General features: G+C 38.0%; 1 protein-coding gene across 2 annotated transcripts in view; it reads right to left on the bottom strand.

Annotated features, from left to right (window-relative positions):
• The window catches only part of LOC145673493 (uncharacterized), a 73,999-nt gene extending 52,914 nt beyond the window's left edge, over positions 1-21,085 (bottom strand). The window contains exons 1-2 of one of the 2 annotated variants that reach the window (XM_081743247.1): positions 20,928-21,085; positions 4,499-4,710 (exon numbers count right to left, since the gene is read on the bottom strand). The gene's annotated coding sequence lies outside the window, so the exon portion shown is untranslated. The remainder of the gene's footprint in view (positions 1-4,498; positions 4,711-20,927) is intronic. The other variant, XM_081743249.1, reaches the window with a different exon arrangement.
• Positions 21,086-22,213: the final 1,128 nt, after the last annotated feature.

Raw genomic sequence — 22,213 nt, 5'->3', positions numbered from 1 at the left:
TAAGATATTTTACTTTTAGTATAAATGTTGAACCCCTTCTCCCTTGGGATATGCCCTTTAAGCAAAGTAATGTAATAAAAACCCAGCTTAAGGTAAGTACTAATAATGTTCCAAATCCATTAAAAAAAAACGAGGAGAAACGTGATCCCCATTTTTAATGAGGAGTGTATACACGAGTTTTATCTTCCAAATCTGACAGAATCATGAGAGACTATATTCTTCGCTGAAATTTTGATCTCCTCTACTTCCATTAGGATGCGGTCTTTCAAAGTAACATTATAATAAAAAAAAGCTCAAAGTGGGTACTAACTGTTTCAAACTGTTCAACTTTTTCAACGTGATGCAATCACAAACAACACGCAACATCGCTTTCAATGCGAAGACAAACATTTTAGAAAATTCTTCTTCCCTTAAAACGAAACTGTTCAAAAACGCTGGGACACGTGTCCACTTACATTCAATGAGGAATTATATACTGAGTTTCATTTTTCTAACTTGGTGGATTCGTGACATACTGTATTTTTGAACCCCCTCCAAACCCTTAAAATACGCCGTTGAATCAAAGTAATACGATAAAAACCCAGCTCAAGGTAGGTACTAACAAGGTTCAAAAATTCATTTGAAACTGTTTAAGGGTAGGGACATGCCGAAGATACATCGCGATTGAGGTAGAGGTTTTAAGTCGCGGTTGCACCCTCGATACTGGTACAAACCCATGGATTCAAATGAGTAAGCGCATGCCGAAGATGCACGCACGCTACATCGCGACCTAGAGGTCGACCGCGAGGGTGAATTAGTGGTCGCGATGATGAACAACTGAGTTTGTTTTTACATCGATGTTCATCGGATCGCTGTGGCTCTCCCTGAAGCGCTGCACGGAATAAAGTCTTCATTTCTTTAGAATTTCGTCTGCAGTGGATTGTGTGTGTCGACGCTCGAGAGGTTTTGCTGCACTGTTATATTTGATTATGAAAGACATATTAATAGAACTAATGAGGAATGTTCCAGTAATATGGAATAAGAAACACAAACAACATCATAAAAGGCACGTTTTAAATAGAGAATGGAAGAAAATAGCAACTGAAACGGGAATGTCAGATAAGTTATTTATTTGAGAATTATACTGTAGTTTATTATTATATAAGGCAGTGGCGGTCACAGGGAGGGAGCTTTCGGGCTGAAGTCCGTAAATTGTAGAATTTTTAAAGAAAAAAAGAAGGTACTGTTAATCATATTTATGCTTAAAAACTACAGCCTCCCCCCCCAATTCCGAGATTAATAAAAAAGGTTTCTTCTAAATTCGTTATTGATATAAGCTAAAGAAATACATGTAAAGGCTGGCATGTATCTATAGCGAGGAAACGTCGAATACTAGAGTTTCAGTGCTGAAACTTCATTTGCTGCAGTCAATACCTCCTCCACGTCGAAACCTGAAGATATACCTGATTTATTTATTTATAAATTTTACTGGGAAACGATTTCTCGCCTGAGTGCTGAAAGAGGGCTTCTTCACAGAAAATTGAAAAAAGGGTAAAAATCTTTCATTTACAATATTGATAGAGATGAACAAGAGACGAGACTCAAATATTTTTGCAGGGGGCACGGTGGTTCAGTGATAGAGCGTTCACCTCCGGTTCTTGGGGTCCCACGTTCGATCCCAGCTCGCGCCGTGTGGACTTTGTGGTGGACAAACACGTGCTCGTGGGTTTTCTCGGGGTTCTCCCGTTTTCTTCCACTTTCTTTATTCCACCATTTCATTCATTACTCATCATCACCGTCTTCTTTAGCCTAACCGGTATAATCGTGGGACGTAAAACTTAAATATTTCATTTCATTTTTCAAATATATTCATATTCATATCTCGTCTCGCGTCCATCCCTATTTATAAACTGTTTGTTTCTTTCAATTTCAAAATGTGGTTTCGCAGTGATTTTTATGCACTGACGGAATAATTTCATATGCGTCACAGCCATGTTTCTCCTTAAACTGAGAACTTAACAGCGAGAGTGCGAGCTCCTCGCTATGTGCACCCTTCATCGAGGTAGCGACTGCGACTTAAACCTCGACCTGGATCGCGATGTATCTTCGGAATGTTCCTACACTAACTGTCCCCCCGTGATGTGATGACGATCAACAGACAGCATCGCTTTCAATGTAAAGAGAAATTTTAGAAAATGTCCCCTTTTCCGCTTAAAACGGAAAATCTTAAAAACTTGGGAACCAGACCACTTAGAATTTATAAACCAAGTTTCATCTTTCTAACGTAAGAGGATCGTCAGATACTCAATTTTTTCGCAGATCTTGATCCTTCACTCCCCGCTAAGAATACATATTTTAATCAGTTACATGATAAAAACTCAGTTCGAGGCACGTGATAAGTACATCCACAAAAATTCAATTCAAACGGCTGTTTCCCTGTGATGCGATTACAGACAAGATCCTTCTCATCTTTATAAAACAGTTTACAGTTGAACACTGTTAAGTATTTTGGGACTTTCTGTACAGAATGTCACAGTTTGAATTCGTAAAGAAAAATCACCCGTAGTCGTATGTTCCCCATAGTGTACTTCTATGTGTAACAACGCACTACCTCCTAACTGGGTGCCCTCAACTTTTTTTTTTTTTTTTTTTTTTTTTTTCGTACATGTACAGAGTTTGTGACGTTAGACGCGTGCCCCTGGTTCATCCCTGTGCTATGTTGCTGGGTTGAATTTCCCACTAGACATCAACGTAGACATTTCAATAGCACCAACCTAATATAATTTTACTATGAATCTCATCTTGGAATAAGTATTCCTTGTAAAACCCATTTTTGTATTCTTTTTTAATTCGAAATACTTATTGCCTACATTAGTCTACAAAGGGATAGAGAGTACTGCCCACACCTAAGTCAAGTCTGGCTATTTTTTACATCTTTGGATACTACCCAATATAAGTTCTAATACTGCAGTGATTTCGGAAATTTGTAAATACAAATACACTGCTTGATAATGGCTACGTTGTAAAAATGCCGTTGTAATGTTACTCTTTAGAAAAACGCCTGTAACCTCAAAATGAATTGTATATAGTTGTCAAGTGTAATTCTATTTTTAAAAAAATATTACAGACATTTATATACTGGATGCGTGGTACAGTAATCCAGCACTGTTGGAGACGGGACAGTGTGATACGGAATGGCATACCTGTGAGGATCAATCTTGCGTGACAAGCATCGATGAACTGGTCCGAATTTAAGATCCGGTCGTGATTCGGAGCCCATGTTAATAGTACATAGTACATCAGCCCATGGAGTGTACATCATAACCTCGGTGATGAACAAAAACGCAAATATTTCAAGACTATGCTTGAACTCAGCAGAACACCTGAACGACCGACCGACAAACGGTGGACTCCCCTTTCTCAGTTTGTTAAAAAGATGAAGATACAATAATTATCCTTGTTTGTCTTAGTCTACCGTCGAATCCTACTTACTTTTTATACTTACATATTATACCAATTTCTGTTAGCTCCATTTCAACCTTAAACATTCACCACTACAATATGACAGCTCGATTCCTAGTTACTGATAATATTACATTTTAAATTTTAATATCAAATATTTTCACTTACAACACAACCGGCGACAGCTGATATACAAAGACTGAAAAAAAAAAAAAAATTACTGAATCGACAAAAAACGGATCTTCGGCTAACCGATGCGTTAACCACTGCGCTACTCAATCAGATCTCTATACAGCGATACATTCTATCATTCTTGAAGCCGTTGCTCAGCACTTAGACCACATGCACTCTGTAACTCCTGTTGTGCTTGAACAACCAGTGTCTACATTTTAAAACACCTATGAGGTTGAATTTTATATTTTTATATAATACATAGAGAAAATGGCCTATTTTATATCATATCAATTTCCCCATAGGTGCAAATGCAATATTGGTCCAGTCGTACATCTTCCACTCTTTGCATGTAACTGAATTTGCACCTGTACACATATTAGTGATATAAAATCGGATTTTTTCTCCATGTATTATAAAAATAGTGATAGTTGAATTCAGCGATTTCCGAGGTCACCTAACCACTACCTTAGGCGAAAGTGTGAAGTGAGGAAATCGTTATTGAGAGCCCCTGTGTTCGTATTAAATTTTGGATTTCTAGATGTAATAAAAAAAAATATTAAAAATTTTCTCTTTTATGTAATTTTTAATTTTATATCATAAGTCTAATCTCATTTACTCTGTACGGTATCCCTTGAATATCTAAACAAAGCAGAACGTGGTAACATTTTTCTATGTTATTTTACTCTGACGTGTAAATTGTATTTCGTCATACTCACGTTTTTTCCTTCACATTAGCAGGCACTCTGTGTAAAATTGTTCTTGTACTCTTCAAGCATCATTGAAGGTAAGAAAGTTTGTTATAAGAGCAAAAGCTTCTATTTAATATTAGACATACATTGCAATAGGCACATTGTACAATTGCTATTCAAGGAAATTTACCTACCTGCCTTATTAAAGTAAATTTTATCCAATTTCAAGACTTTCTCTATTCTCTTTCACAAGTTGTTGCAACTGCTGGAGAAAGTGTCCTTCCTATATTATCACATCTTAACGATACTTCTCCTCTGCCACACACGAAAACAAGTTGTAAACTCGTACGCAATTATCATATGAAGCTGAACAGTCAAGGTTCACATCTGTCAGCAGATACTTTTGCTGAAATGTTCAAAGTTTGAAACATTAATATATATACATATTTTCACAATGGCGCCTCATTCATTAATCACCATACTAAATACAATTCAAAGAAAGCAAGCAATAATTGTACAGTGAGTGAACCCCAAAATCTCACATCATTTCAAAACTTACGTTATTTTAGAACAATAAAAAAGGAATAATTATTTGAAAAAAAGTGTCTGAAGAACTTTTGTCCCATTGTTGATTATACGTGTATTTATTTATTTATTTACTTTAACATTCCACGATTGTGTCCTTTAGACTAATGGAGACAGATGATTAATGAAACTGAACAATTGTGAAATCAAACCGGAGACCACGTGCACCAAAGGCAAAACGCGGTTATACACTAGACCAGCGGGGAGGCTACATGTATTTAGCATTTCTTCAGTTTCGCAATAGGTTTAATAACTCCAACGTTGTGCAATTTCGTTGCAATGTTACGTCCATGGATGTCAGATGTAAGATTTAGATTTCTGGGCTTTCGGCATCTATGGCCATGTTTAGACCGTTATGTTTAAGAGATGACATCCCTCGGCAAGCACACTATCCGGGGAAAAGGAAGGAAGAAAGGAAGCGGCCTGGGATCTGTATGTTAGGTACAACCCCGGCATTTGCTTAGTGAATGAGGAAAACCCAGGAAAACCTCATTCAGGAGGGCTGGCCTGAAAAAGCTTTTTACATTTTTTTCAACTGAGTGCCACCACCGCGAATCGAACCCGAGATCACTCGCACCGAAGGCGACAGTGTTAGTGATTACGCTATGCGGGGCCACCCCATGGATGTCAGAATAAACCAATGGTCTAACTTAGAATTTGCTGTGACAGTCGTGCTTTGGTAACTTTTATTTTTATTATTCCATATATTTGGGATGCATGTATGCACAAATTTTTATTCTAAGGATTATTTTCACGTTTAGTCAAATCAGCGTTTAATCTAGTGCTGTCGAAATCGGTTTTTGAAAAAAACGAAAACCGGTTTTTTAAAAAAGTGAAATTTCATAAAACCGAAATGTCGGTTTTGAAAACCGCTTTTGCGGTTTCGGTTTCGAAAACCGCTTTTGCGGTTTCGGTTTCGAAAACCGCTTGTGCGGTTTCGGTTTCGAAAACCGCTTTTGCGGTTTCGGTTTTGAAAACCGCATTTGCGGTTTCGGTTTTGAAAATCGCTTTTGCGGTTTCGGTTTTGAAAACCGCAAATGTCAAAAATTCTACAGCACTAATATCAAGTAACGACGAGAAAACAGCAAAGAATCTTTCCCCACACCGGCTCTCAGTTGCCAGATGGAGGGAAATTTCCCTCGGCGGCTTAGGGAAAAATGATCAAAATTTGCAGAAGGAAAAGAAGGTATTTTTTCTTAAAATGTCCTAAAGTGTAGGGAAATTCTATACTTTTACAATTGGCAGAATAATAATAATAATAATAATAAAAAAAAAAAAAAAAAAAGTTGCAATTTCTCAAAGAGGCACGGCTATCGTTATTGGGAAGTAAAAAGATACAGAATAAAATATGATCGGTGTTTCCGTCTAGTATAAACTATTGCAGGTGTCTGGAACTTGCGATAAAAAGCCAGTCGACACATGCAAAACCACAACATTCACATTTATCGGAGTGGCAATAAATCAACAATAAAATTGTGTATTGTGATAGAGATTTTCTTTCTTTCTTTTCTCTTTCTTTATATTAAGAAAGGGAGGTGGTGCCTTTTTGTTAACAAAAGAAAGAGTGGCAGTACTATTTTTAAAAATATGGGGAAAGAGTAATAATAATATAAAAGATGTCAGTCTAAGTGGATGATATTTCAAATTGAATTTCATGAGTTGCATGTGTAGTGATCTTAAATAGGAATATACCTTATTTCTATTGAGTGTTGGCTTATTACCCTATTTTAGCGGGTACCACCCGATTTTCAGGTTATATATTCGTCCCCCGCTTAAACATATCTTAATCACGAAAAACCACCCGCTTTTTGGGATTGGAGAAAAACCTAAGAGGACTTAGTTGATAAAGTGTTGGTATGGTATATTCAACGTAAACCGCTACACCTTTGACAATCTCAATCGCGATTGAGTTAAATTTGGACTCGCGCTCAGGCTCAAGCTCTGGGCTATCTGAGCAGTGCGCGTGTGCAGAATCATTTGCTAATAAGAGATCTGCTCTAATGCACAATGGTTTTCTTTGTATAGTTCATGTGTTTTCTATGTAATGTATTGGAGGTTCTATACGAATGAGTATTCGTTTGTTGATGTCGTAACAAACATACTTGAATTATTCATACCTTCACAAGCTACAAGAATGCCGAACGACAATTTCAAGTGTAACTTTAAAGACTCTTATAGAAGCGAATTTACGTTTCTTAGCCAGGGCAGAACTCAGTTTGAAGCAAAATGTACACTCTGGAAAACGTGTTTCGTTTGAAAAGTAGGATGCAGGGAAGCAAATTGGACCTCCCCTGATTTTTATATATTTTGTAAACTAGATCACGAGGAACACGAATCTGAAGGCGTTTTGACATTCCGACCTCCGGAACTCGAGATATTAAAATTTAAAGTTTAATATAGACGTTATATGAAAAAAACACAATATTCTCTATACGAAACATATGTCCTGAGAGATATATAAAGGTAACCAAGAAAGTTCTGTCCCTTTTTGTGGAATTCTGTGTAAAATTGACCCTCATACCGTGAGTTTAATGCGAATGGAGATAAGGCGAAGGTCAGTTGTTGGTGTGGGTATATCCGACATTCTACCTGGTTGTGGAAGTTCAGTTACAACGTCAACGTATGTAAGGACGGAGTGAATATGGAACCTTCACAGAGCGTCATAGGGGCTTGTATGCTGTACGAGTTCCACTCTTGGATCAAACGCCACTGTAGCGGGGCGGAAGATACCTCAGGGCTTTGGTGAGGGTGTCGTGATTACGCAGACAGTGCAAGGGTGGTTTAGCAAGTTTAAGAACGGTGACGAAACACTCACGAAAGACGCACCACACGTGCCGGAAGACCAACACATGTACAAAATGAGGATCTTCAGGTAGCAATTGAGCCGAACAGACATGTGAGGAACTGGTGCTAACATTCAATGTTAGTCGAGAAACCATTCGCCAGCACCTCCATCAATTTGGGAAGCACTACAAGTTGGGTCTATGTGTCCCAGATGATTTGTTTCCGGGCCAGAAAGTCCTCCTGTGTGTTTGGTGGACTGCTCACGACATCGTGCATCGGGAACTGCTACCGGGCGGTCAGAGAAGAACATCAATGCAACTGTCTACTGTCAGCAGTTGAGCCGTGTTCAAGAAAAACTCAAAACCCTGGAGCCAACACTTTTCAATCGCTAAGGGGTTCCCCCATTACGGGACAACGCTATGCCCCACATAGCTAGAATGAGCCGGAACACCATCCTACACCTTGAATGGGAAACACTATTGCATCCGCCATACTGTCCGGACATTATACCGTCCGGTTATCACCTGTTCCTTTCCTTGGACACTCACTTTAGAGGACTCCAGTTCAACTCCGTAGTAGAGGTGCTAAATGCACTTGATACCTTCTTCGCTTCACGGCAAACCAAGTTCTACCGCGAAGGAATCCATGCCCATCCCGAACGTTGGCAGAAGGGTACTATTTTTGATCTTCCAGGTACGTCTTTGGTGACATATCTATGCTCTAAGTGATAGGTCAAAAAGCGACAGAACTTTCTTCGTTACTTTTATACATATTACATAAAACTACTGTATAAGTTCTAGTATCTCGAGATCGGGAAATCGGAATGTCAAAATTCGTTCAGATAATTGCTAATTTTGGTCCAGTTTACAAAATATATAAAAATCAAATAGTGTCCTTTTTGCTTCCTGGTTACTTTATGTTCGAATATCTCGAGTTCCGAAATTCGGAATGTCAAAATTCCTTGCAGATTCGTGTTTCTCGTGGTCTACTTTACAAAATATATAAAAATCAGGTGGGGTCCAGTTTGCTTCAATGGTCAATTTATGTTCGAATATCTCGAGTTCCGACATTCGAAATGTCAAAATTCCTTCAGATTCGTGTTCCTGGTGGTCTAATTTACAACATATATGAAAATCAGGTGGGGTCCACCGGGTTTGCTTCCCTGCAGCCGAAAGGTACATTGAAAGTGTCGTCAAAGAAATAACTAAAAAAAAAAAAAAAAAAAAAAAAAAAAAAAAAAAAAAAAAAAAAAAAAAAGCTAAGGATCGAACGTCAGTATTTGTCACCCTAATTTAGCTGTGACTTGTACAACCATCGAATTATCCCTTTCGCACTGTGCTGCACATATTACCATAATAGTCTTGGAGCAAATAAAAAAAGTTAAAACACACATATAAATCAATACATTTGTCTCGATCGATAGATGCTTTCACAATTGTTAAAAGGTGTAATTAAAAACAGCAAACATTGTTTCTGCTTTGAAAAGGACAATCCCTTATAAAACCGCAAACACGGTTTCGGGCGGCTTTCGCTTTCGAAAAGAGCTTTTTCGGTTTCAGTTTGGAAAACCGCTTTTGCGGTTTCGGTTTTGAAAACCGCTTTTGCGGTTTCGGTTTTGAAAACCGCTTTTGCGGTTTCGGTTTTGAAAATCGCATCTGCGGTTTCGGGTTTGAAAACCGCTTTTGCGGTTTCGGTTTCGAAAACCGCTTTTGCGGTTTCGGTTTTGAAAACCGCATTTGCGGTTTTCGGTTTTTAGAAAATCGGTTTTCTCAAAAACCGAAAACCGCAAATGTCACAAAAATTCAACAGCACTAGTTTAATCCTTCAAATCTATGTACAATAATACAAGAAAAGGGTAAATCAATGTCAAGTGGTCCAATGCATGCTTGCATGCTGCTTGACAATTAAAAAACTGATTTTTGATGCGCAGTTACCTTACCACGTTGTTAGTTCAAAATAACCATTATTTTAATTTTAGTGACTTTAGGTTTCGAATGGCAGCCATATTTGGTTTCGAAGATGCGCCACTTGGTGATGTCATAACTGGTTACCGAATCTGAAGCACCTCAGCCCCATGTCGTTCTATTGATGTGGGACAAAAAACACAATTGTAAGCTATAAGACTATGCATCCGCCTTTATCATCCATGAAGTATAACAGGGTGAGAAGGCGGCTCGAAAAAGTAGGTCATTGACGTTAAAAATTCAGAGTTGAGCACATGATTTCTGCAAGAAGGCAAGTGAGCAGGAAGTGATTTTTTCTGCATAAAGAGATCTTATATAGAAGTGCTCACTCACCAAGTTTCAACCCATAAACTTTTTTATTTTTTATTTTATAGAAATTATTAAAAATTCTGAAAAGTGGAAAAGTGAGTACTGTACATGCATATATGCAGTACGGAACCTGATAAATATATGCGGTTCCTCCCCATAGCAAGTCTATGATATTATTATATACCAAAAAGTAGGAGTTTCAAATTTGACTACAAGCACCTTAATTATTACCATAAAGTTATATCTACAAATAAGAACAGGCAGAACTACGGATAACCGAGAGTTTACTATATAGACATCATAAATTAATAGGCAGTGGACGAATAACTCACAGATCAGTCAGAAAGTGACCTGCACGTTGTTTGTAGGCTCTGAGTTCCAGGACCTAATTAAGCGCTCGTGACAGGGCTGATTTCGAAATAGCCACGCATCAGGTCATAACTGGTTTCAGGTCTGACAGGATATCGCGACTACTTACAGCTACGGTTTTAACTGACTGCAATGTTCTTACTGTGCGCAATCTGCCACTATGCTTCCGGTCATTGACACTTCCTGTTTCTTGTAACGCTGGATGGTGCGGTAGACTAATCATTTACTGATTTGCAGTTGTTCCAGTGTGGCGAAGATCCGTGGTGGTAGCATGACCACCATTGTAGCGCTATCACTGCAACACCATTCTCGTTGTCGCCCCACTCAAAAAAGTTTCGTTGTTCCTAGTTTATGTTCGAAGTTCAAGAGGAGAAAATGTTCCGTGTTAATTATACATACCGGTAACGAGATATAGTGAATATTATTTATAAGCTCAAAGTCGTATAGGTTATAACTAGTTGAGCAATATTAAAAACATTATTAAGAACTGAAAACGCTTTTCCTAATAATTAACATAAATATGATGTTTTTAGGCAACATGTTTCTTAGTATGTCCTTTATGCCGCACAGCACATTCAACTTGTTTACGATTAAAAACTTCAAAATTTCGTCATTTATTAGGAAATTCACTGCCATTATCTTAGAAAGTGATTCTCAAGAAAGGAGTTGTATTCGTCAGTTAGGAGGCTTTTACTGCTTTGTGAACAAATTTTGGGTCCGGACCCTTAAAAAATAGCCTAAAAATCTCTAACTAACCTGTGCTAGGTAGCTACAAAGCACAACTGCTGGCTGACCGAGTCATGGCAGGGTGAAGCTGGTAGGCCTGTGTTGTAGCGCTGGGGTGCGGGCATAAGGAGCAAGCGCGTTAGCAATGGTGAGTATACGCAGGGGCGGATCTAGGATATTTTATACTCTAGGCGAAAAAGAAGTTTCCGCCATCATAATCTCCTTCTCTCTCATACCCAAACCAAAGTGAAGCCTTGTCACCCCTGACATTTTCATCACATCTTCACGTTGTTACTATTTGTTTAAACATTAAATAGAATACAACTTACTCCCAATGCTTCTCTTTATAATATGAATAAGTAATCTATAAGCCAGTTATTTTTAAAAAACATTTTTATTGCTCTGGCATTTGGAATAAAATTTTACTAATGTAACCACAGGGCAACAAGAAATTAAAGTTTTATTTAATGTAAACCATGTCGATGTCCATTGTAAATATAAAACAAAAGATGGTTAAGGCAAAGCAAGAAGCTTCTTAATTCATTCTTAGTTATTTTGAATTTGTTTAATTCTGTCGAAAGCTGAGTAGGTTAAAAATGTTCACGTCAGTTGTTATCTGATTTTATAAATTTGGTGCTCTGTGAAAGAAGACCCTTTGAATGATCGACAGTCTAGGGTGGGCAAGGTGGAAGAGGTGGGTATTTGGTGCTACACGGGTAGGAATATGAAGGGATAATTCTTTAAGTAGGGCTTCAGATCTTAAGTTTGCACTGACTACCTTATGTAGTAGAAACTTTAGGTCAGTGACATTTCTGAGAGCATTTGGAGTCTGGATAATCAGATAATGCAGATCTTCTTTTATGATAGAATGAACAGTGGGAACACGGAAACGTAATATGGCCAGGAAGATGTTCCCTGCTCCATATAGGTGAGGAGTAATCGATCTTGGGTTATTCCACTATTCATTAACTTCCTCTTCCTAAATGTGTAGGGCGCTGGCGCATACGTTTTGGCAAATGTTGATAAACCTCACGTAAAGATAAAATTTAAAAATTGCCTGCCATTGCGACCCTAAATGTTTCCGCCCTAGGCAGCCGCCTAGGTTGTTTATATGGACGAGCCGGCCCTGAGTATACGTGTAAACTAGGATATCGCTAAGAACTAGATTAGGTGGGGGTCATAATATACTCACACCATTACTACGATCATCACATTAAAAAAAAAAAAAGAAAGAAAGAAATCTTTGAGTTTTATGTCCGACGGATATGCCGGTTAGAGGAGACGGTGATAATGAGTAATGAATGAAATGGTGGAGTAAAGAAACTGGGAGGAAACGGGATAACCCCGCACATTGTGTTTGTCCACCACAAAGTTCACTTGGCGGGGATCGAATCCGGGACCCCAAGCACCAGAGGTGAACGCTCTAGCACTGAGCCATGGCGGCCCCCTTCATCACATTAAAATACGTAACTGTTTCTCCATTTCTTTATTTCTAAGGCCTTCTTATATTTACCGCACTTTCTGGTCAATTACAATAATCGATGAATCTCTACACATCGTAATAATTTTTTTCCACCAACATACGTTATTATAAAGCTGAAAATCGAAATATCACACCCGTCACTTAGAAATATCATCTGTTAATACGAGGAATTAAATAGCCTCATTACACTCTAATGTCTGACGTCAGCATGCCTCCACTTAAAATAGGGGTTAACTGCTGTATCGCCGGATCAATTTTAGAAAATTTACCAGATGAATTGGAGAATTCATTTTGGTTTGTGAGGAAGACTGAGTGAAAGTCAGTTGTTTTTGATGTAAGCGGCACTATATGTGGAGGTGCACTTGTTACGATTCATGGGAAAGGCATCGTCTACTAAACAGGCGAACAGTTTTTCGTACGTGTAGAAACGAACTCAAACTAGAGAAAAGAAGAGGAACATCAAACTAAACTTAATGTAGTACATTTTGGATGGTATTTAGGGCTAGAGTGCACTTTATGCCGAACAAGTGATTTTGTCTCTGAAAGTGGCATTGGAGGAACAGAACCACTGTTACCAGAACAGGTACGGAATCGGTGTTTTTGTTTCTCCTGATGAGAATTTGTTTTGGTGTTTTAGCGGTTGATGGCACTGATGCCTCCTGTGCTGTGGTTGGTTGAATGTGTTGAAGTCGCTGATTGGTTGTTATCTATTCCTGACTGAACATGTTCTATGTTTAAATGTACGTTGAACATGTGTGTTGCATCGGTTAAGTGAATTTCGGTGTTCGGATATTAATTAATTAATTTTTTTGTTCAAATGTTTGTGATAACGAAGTGAATTTCTATCGTTTCGCAATATTGTGTGGACTGATTAATATTGAGAACTATAGTAATAGTTTAGGTGCACGAGAGTTTGTACGGCAAACGCAAATTTAATGTCGATTGAAAGTGCCGCAGTCAGAAGTGGATAGTCGGTGGTACGCAGTCTATCGAGAATACGTGGTTGAATTTAAAGAGGAATATAAATTTAACTTATCGTTCTGATAATTTAATGCTTCATTTCGCTTATTTAAGAAAGACAAGGTTTGCTGCTGCTTGTTCCATTGTCTTGATGTAATGCAATTTATTTTTCTACGTCATGCTGCACTGATTTATAATTAGTGGTGAGCAGTGCTTAAAGTGAGTCGGTATGAGCCGGTTATGCATCCGAAAGTTAGAAAATCGGCCGGTATGGCACACCGGTAAAAATAACATTTAAATTCTAATTTGCGTTTAGGGAAAAAACAGATTTTACACATAGAAATAAGTATGACGTTGACATTGAGTCAACAAATATGTTTGTACTGTCAAAGATTTCGTTGCTGCTGCTTCCTAAGAAATAACAGCTTCATATCACCCTATTCAATGCCAGAATTTGTGCTCTTGAATTTTTCAACATTTGTGTAAGCAATTCCAAACATCCCCCTTCAAAAAATTCCAACTTCCGTATCGCCCGCCAAAAATGTTTAACATGGATCCACCCCTGGCATTGACTTAAAAAAAAAAAAAAAAAATCAAAATCATTCTTTTCACGTTGTCTGGACTTCTGTGTTTACAACTATAAGAAAATTAGTGTTGACCACGAGACGAAACGAGACCTGAAGAAGCTTTGGAAAATGGAAATAAGATTGGAAAGAACTATGCTAGACACTAGAGACGAGACGAAAGTGCCTACAAAGCCTTGAAAACGAGACAAAAAGTTATGGGCATATATGTTTTCTTCTTTGTCTGTTTTAATCGACTTAAAAGCCACGTTGGATCACTATGTTATTGTATAAAGGTAACCAAGAAAGGTCTGTCACTTTTTCACCCACCACCTTCGAACATTGATATGTCATCTAAGACGTAGCTGGAAGATCAAAAATAGTCCCCGTCAGCATCGACGACCTTCTACAACGTTCTGGAAGGCCATGGATACCATCGCCGTAGAAATTGGTGGGCCGTGAAGCGAAGAAGATATCAAGTGCGTTTTGCATCTCTACTAGGGATTTAAACTGGCGTCCTCTAAGGTGATTGTCCAAGGAACAGAGCAAGAGATAATCGGACGGTGCAATGTCCGGGAACTATAGCGGATGCAATAGTGTTTCTCATCCAAGGCGTAGAATGGTGTCCCGTGTCATCCTAGCTACGTGGGGCTTAGCGTTGTCCTGTAACAGGAGAATCCCTTTGCAATTCTGAAGTGCTGGCTCTAGAATATTGAGTTTTCTTGAATACGGCTCAACTGCTGACAGGACACAGTTGCATTGATGTTCTAACCAGCTGGTAGCAGTTCCCGATACACGATGCCGCAAGCAGTCCACCAAACACACAGGAGGACCTTCTGGTGTAGTGATGGTTTCGGCTGCTTTGGAACCGGTTCATGGGATGCTAAGCAATGATGACGGTGCCGTGGAGCTTCGTACAGGACCCACTTTTCATCACATGTTAATACCCTGTCCAGAAATGGCTCCTTCCTCAGTCGAGACAGCAAAGAAACACAGGTGTCTGCTCGCGTTGCCTTATGGCCCGGATTCAAATCATGTGTGACCCATCGTTGGAGATGGTGCCGAATGGTTTCTTCACTCACACTGAATTATAATCCCAGTTCCTCACATGTCTGGCCACTGTTCGCCTCAATTTCTACTAGGGACTCTAGAAATAATATTCATTCTTATGACTTTGAGGTTTATTAATATTGTCCCCTTCATTAATTTGTCATGTATGAAACGGGCCCAGGGGCGTAACTAACGACCCCGCAGACCTTGCTGTGCGGGAGGGCCCGCAGGTCCGGGGCCCATAAAGGCTAAGAGAAAGATGAAAAGAGGGGGCCAAGACTTAGAAAAACAACTTTTTCTATGGGAGCGTGTTATTCCCCCCCCCCTTCCCCCGAGAAAATCTAAGTTACAGCGCTGGGAAGACCCATGTTCACTGTGTCGTTACGCAAGTTCACGGTGTAAATGAACTGCCACAACCAGGTAGTATGTTGGATACACCCGCACCAACAGCTGACCTTCGCCTTATCCCCATGTTTAAGTAAACGTACCATCCGTGTTCTTCCAAATTTAGATCACCGATATGCTCATATAAAATCTTAGAAAAACAAAATAATTTTATAAATATTTATTTCTGTTAGGCTGATGATGGTTGGGAGTAAAACATTTACTGTATTAGTCCTCTCTTTCTCAATTTCAATGTCTCTCTCTTTTTTTTCTATATATTCTTCACATAAAAAATTGTACAAAAATGTCAGGAGTAGGGACTGTATTTAGGGGTGTGTCTAAATTACTACTCTAAGTAGTCATATTTGTTACATACCGTCACCTCATCTGATGTCACTTTAAGCACTGGTGGTGAGTGTTTTTTTTCCTTCTTACGTTAGCTTTATAGTAGTGGTTTGATTATTTATTGTTGTTTTGGATGTTTTTATGATACCTGAGCGGGGGTTGGGGGGCGGTAGCCTCCCATTTAGATCTGAAAATTGATAGTTACCGTTGCAACTGAATTGATTTCTCGGAAGACTTTAGCGTGTTCTCAAGGATATTGTCCTTGTATAGCAATTGAAGAGTAAAATCTTGGTGAGTGTGGTAGATCATTTGGTTAGCAATCGTAATCTATTACCATTGTTATGATATATCTTAGTTTGCTGGTGCGAAGTTAGATTGCGATTACTTATTAGGTGGTCGTCTACAAAACTTGTCCAGAATTTACTTTTCGATTGCTTCGATTCATGGATTATTTTTGGGAACTGATCTTTGAACTGTTCCGAGGAATCGGTTCCAATGAATGTTCGGAATAAAGTGCACTCTTACCGCACTTAGTATTTCCCTTAAAGCTGTGCAACACATAAGCCATGCTTTTTATGACAAAAGCGTTTTTCCACTAGCCTCGTTTGCGCGTACACCCATCGCCGCTGACGCGTCTGCTCCCTACGGGCGCATCCCTCGCTATATCTCGAGGCCCCCTGCTGTGCTCCTGCTCTGACTTGGTTAGATAACGTTCGTGCATTTGAGTGGTCACCTAGCACTAGTTGGTTCTTGTTTTATGCACTAGTTTTTATGCCATGCGTCCGCACTGTATTTCGAACAATAATCACTACCAAGTGTGCCAGGTTAACAACCTAGTATTTTGGTTGGTTGAGAAAGTTTTATTATTATTTTCGTGCGGACTGGCGATACAGCAGTAATGCCTAAAATAGTACTGACGAGATCGAGCTTTTAACATAAAAAATATCACATTAAATTTGTTTAGTTTGCATGAACTTTACGAAAAGTGATCGAATCATCACCCCTTTCGTGTAAATTTTCCATATTTTTCATACTTCTTGACCTACTCTCGGCACTTAACTCGATGGTATAATAGAGTAGCTGTAGCGCAGAATAGACGGTAGTACAATTGAGTAGTGTAGGGTAGATGTGAGTAAAGTGACATAGACTGACGGAGAAAATAAGCGTAAAAAGGAACGCAGTAGCAGAGTACAACTGGGTAAAACAGTAGTGTAGCTCAGAGAGGCGTAGCGTACAGGTATAGTAGTGTATAGTTGTATCGGGTAAGGTAAAAGAGTGCTATAGAGTAGACTAACATAGTAAAATAGTATGAAACAAGGTAGAGTAGTACAGCAGAGTTTAGACTAGCGTGGGTATAAAGTAGCTCACAGTAAGCTAGGATATAACAGAGTGATATCTGTTAGGTTAAATTCCGTTGGGGGAAGGTTCTAGAACACAAGTCTCCCTTTATAAAAATAACGAAATATATTTTACGTATCTGGGTTTGGTTTCCTTTTCGTTCCTTATTCTTTTCTTCCGACGCGTTCCATCTCAATTCAGGCAGGTCAAGAAAAAAATGTGCCGGTGAAGTGATGGATTTTGGTAATTATTTTTTTGTGAGTTCCTTGTGGAAAATTAATAAACCCGTATTTTTTTATTTTCTCGAAAGAAAAAATTCTACTGAAATATTGCCTCCTCAAGTTCATTGTCGGTAATTGCTGTAGACCATAAAGTAGTACTTTGTACCAGGGTTGGCTGGTTTAAACCAGCTGGTTTTTTCAAAAAAAACAACTGGTTTAAACCAAAAACAAAAAAAAAAAATGTTCGTAAAAGTGTAAGTGTTTGTAAAATCTTGATGAACACACATTTGTGGGTTATCACGTTTCACTCCCGTATATTATTCGTATTATATTCAGACCTAAATTCCCCATTCATTACTCAAAAAGATTATACTACAAAAGCAACTTTTTTTTTACAAGTTTATAAATGTTTATTTTGTGATTTTTTGTAGTTGTTATTATTGTTATGTAATTGCAATCGAAGAAAAATTCTAAATATTGTTTCGTTTTAATGTTTACTATTGATAAAATACATCGAAAATGCCGTACTTTTTGTGTGTGGGGGGAGGGGGGTCATACAGACCCCACGAGAGGCATTCAGTGAAATAAGTATCTTTGGTATCTATTTATGTATAAATGAGTTTGAGCCAAAGTGGACTCAAATAATTCGTATCTTTATTCACTTTTCTTATTGATATGCAGATTAAGTCGGTGTATTTCTTTAATTTGGACCAATAAAAGTCGTTGTTAACTAACTTGAACTAAATTAGTTCTTTAGTACTCCGTAGTACTTTGAAATTGTTCATATGTAATTCTGTGTAATGGTTTCACTTGTGCAACTGTTTATCTTTTTGTCCTTCTGAAATGACTCTTGACAGTTATATTAAGAAGCATGTAAAGATCAGTACAACGTATTTTTTTTATCAGGATTCCTTCGTGAGTGAGTCGGCAGACGTATTGCATTTGTGGCCAATTAGTCCTGGTTCTGAGTTCAAATGGAGGACAATTTCTCTCGGATGTAACTCGAGAAGCGGTTTTTATTCCGCCTTAAGCTTATGTGACCCTTCCAGCATAACCCGGTTGTTGCATAATAACATCAAGGCGAAACAAACTTATTTCTGTCCATATATGATATGAATATATAGAGTAAATCATTTAAACCATAAAAACCTGGTTTAAACAAAAAAACCTGGTTTAAATAAAAAAAAAAACGTTTTTTTAATAAAAACCATGGTCTTTGCCAACCCTGCTTTGTACTATTTTTGACGAAGCATATCTCAGCAACAAATTAACATAAAGAAGTAATTCCTTTTTTTTTTTTTTTTTGGCTAATAGATAATTGTGTGTAATTTGTGATGTCAGAAGGTTATTGCCATTTCATCGTTGAAATATATTATTACCGAAACTAAGAACACTGAACTTCGATCTTTGAACACTCTACTACCATGTTTGTTTACTTAACGACACTAGTCATATGTAGGTCTATTGTTTTATACATAAAGTAATAATGACGTTTTAATTAATTACAATGTTAGATAAGAGAAGCTGTTTTGTTTGATTTTACGTGCTTAAATTATTTTAGTTTGTTTTTTTATTTTCATTCATTTAACAAATTCAAAATTTCATTTAGCGTTTTGGTATTCGGAGTCGATGTTGAATTGTTCATTGGCGATGGACGTGATGTGATAGTATATTGTCAATCTGTCGAAGTATTCATATATTGCAATATTTTGCTGTACATCTCGTGTGCTCTGTATACATTTTATAGTTTCTTTTAGTGTTCTATTTCTTGATGGTATTGCTCCTTATGTGTTGGTTTTTTTTGGGTTTATAAAATGTTCTTTTGTGGCATACAATGTAGTGTTCTTTCAAATTCATTTGTTCGTAGTGGGTATCTTTGTTTTGATGTTTCTGGTTACTATTTTTTTTTTTTTTTTTTTTTTTTGGCAAGTTGGGTGAATTACGACAAAATAAACTATTCGAAATTATTAATTAACCAAAATTCCATTTGCATTGAAGGTTTTCTTCCAACATGTATTCTGAAACAACACAACGCTTGGGTGTGTGGAAGCTCTGCCCCCATTATTTTATAGTGTAGACTATTGGAAAAAAATCCTTTTATTGAAGTGGTATTTCGGTTAGTTAATAGTTTGAAATAGTTTACATGGTCGTAATTCACCTAACTTGGCCTCTGGGTGGTGGATCTGTGTTCCGGAATCTTGTATTTGGTACAGGTTAGTAGTCTACTGTAAGGTACGTCTGTCATGAGCATAAATTATTTGTTGACATTTTTTCTAGTTCCTTTGTGAAGCAACACAAAGGTATTATTCACAGAAACGGTTTAACATCAATGGTATAAAATGTAGATTAAATTTGGGTAAGGTAAGGTTTGGATACGCAACTCTGATCCCCATGTTTCAAGAAATAATTTACTGACAAATTATTTACCAGCACCGACTTTTTCAGTACCTCAAACGCTTCTATGATGACCACTGGATCAAATTGTGCGAGTTATTCACACGAATTTGCATCTAATTCGATTCAGGGAAGAGCTAATTTATGGGTGGAGATTCCACATTATTGTATTATATGTAATATTGGTTCCTTGTTATATATTAACAAGAGGTAATATGTCACCTTGTTCATTTACGTCCTGCCACCACTTTTCCATAATATGACACTGATACTTGCCATAACTGAAAGACCTCCACGTATGCCAATATAGCCACATCAGCGTTGTAAACGTAGAGTGATTATAATAACCACTCTACGGTTGTCAATAAGCATTACACAAACAAACAAAAATTAAAAACTGCTTAAAACGGTAAAATCTCGGTTTCGCTATGCTAGAGTATGTGGTCACCGTCGCGTCTGAAAAAAAAAAAAAAACTTCTACATCAAATAACTAATTTCAATCTACCACTGCAAATAACTTAGAACGTTTTATATTTGAGGTAAACTTTACAAGACACGCTCCAGCTGCGCATCAATAAGTAGGGCCCTTTTAAAAAGTAGAGTAGAGTAAGATATAAATAAGTAGGGTAGGGGTTAGGAACGGGTTAGCTTAAGGTTAAGTAAGTTTTGATCCACTTTCATAAAATTATTAGTATAATTTCTCGTTTCTGAGTGAGTATACCTGCTGGAGCGGGAGTTGTAAAGGCTTGTGTATAGCTCGCTCCCCCCAGTTCTTTGTCACCGGAACTGGAAGAGTCACTACTACTACTACTTATACCGAGAACAGAACCCAACCAACCCCTGCGGGGCTTCTAACCCGTTCCTACTATTGCTACTAACTACCACTACTACTACTACTATTGCTACTAACTACTACTACTACTACTACTACTACTTATACTAAAGCTTCCTTACCACAAGATTTACATCTTAAATCTTTATAACATGCGATTCCGATTCATTATGAACTAGTATGAGTCGTTAGAATCACTTTGATTCGTTAAAAATCACTGGGGGGAGCGGGCTATACTCAATCCCTGAGTTTGACAGGACAACCAGTAACTTCAGTATTATTATTACGACCAATAATGGTTCTGAACACTACTTACTGCTAAATGTATATCTTAATCAGCATACATTATTATCAGTACACGAAGAATATTAATCAAACACTTCATCAATTATTGCTAATAGCGCAGCAATATTTCACGTAACAATAAACCACTCTGCTGCCGGAAACGCTGATAGCGGACAGTTTAACGTGAAATTTATCATGATCAAAGTTGCCAAGTGCTATACCATATATTTCTCCCTTCAATTCAGGTAACATGTACCTCTGGTTGGGAAAAAAATAAGGATAGAGGAAACGGAAAGTAATTCATTCAGAAAAAAAAGTAGAAATTCATAATAAATTTTAACATTAAAATAATAAGACGAAAGCCATCGACCTCATATATGTTACGCGAAGATATTTTAACTTTTATTTTTTAAATTTTTTACGGATTTAAACGTCACTATTTTACTTGGGAATTAGTTCCCGCCCCGGGCAAGTCGGCCTCCATATCCCCTCACACTCACCCCAGTACCTCACCAGGCGGGAAGAACGAAGACTATATAAGATGAAAACCATCGACCTCATATATGTTACGCGAAAATATTTTAACTGATTTTTATAATTTTTTACAGATTTAAACGTCACGATTTCACTTAGGAATTAGTTCCCGCTTCGGGCGAGTCGGCCTCCATATCCCCTCACACTCGCCCCAATACCTCACCTGGCGGGAAGAACGAAGACTGCATAAGACGAAAGCCATCGACCTCATATATCTTACGCGAAAATATTTTAACTTTTATTTTTTTTAATTTTTTACGGATTTAAACGTCACTATTTTACTTGGAAATTAGTTCCCGCCCCGGGCGAGTCGGCCTCCATATCCCCTCACACACGGCCCAGTACCTCACCAGGCGGAAAGAACGAAGACTATATAATATGAAAACCATCGACCTCATATATGTTACGCGAAAATATTTTAACGTTTATTTTTATAATTTTTTACGGATTTAAGCGCCACGATTTTTCTTGGGAAGTAGTTCCCGTTGCGGGCGAGTCGGCCTCCATATACCCTCACTCGCCCCAATACCTCACTTGGCGGGAAGAACGAAGGCGATATAAGACGAAAGCCACAGACCTCAAATATGTTACGCGAAAATATTTTAACTTTTATTTTTATACTTTTTTACGGATTTAAACGTCACGATTTTACTTGGGAATTAGTTCCCGCTCTGAGCGAGTCGGCCTCCATATCCCCTCACACTAGCCCCAATACCTCACCTGGCGGGAAGAACGAAGGCGATATAAAATTTTAGACATCGACCTCATATATGTTACCAAAAA

Source organism: Thermobia domestica, chromosome 16, assembly GCF_964235325.1.
Source record: "Thermobia domestica chromosome 16, izTheDome1.hap1.1, whole genome shotgun sequence".
NCBI lineage: Eukaryota > Metazoa > Arthropoda > Insecta > Zygentoma > Lepismatidae > Thermobia > Thermobia domestica.
Note: the sequence above shows the minus strand (reverse complement) of the source record. Positions and strands in the feature narration are given on the sequence as shown.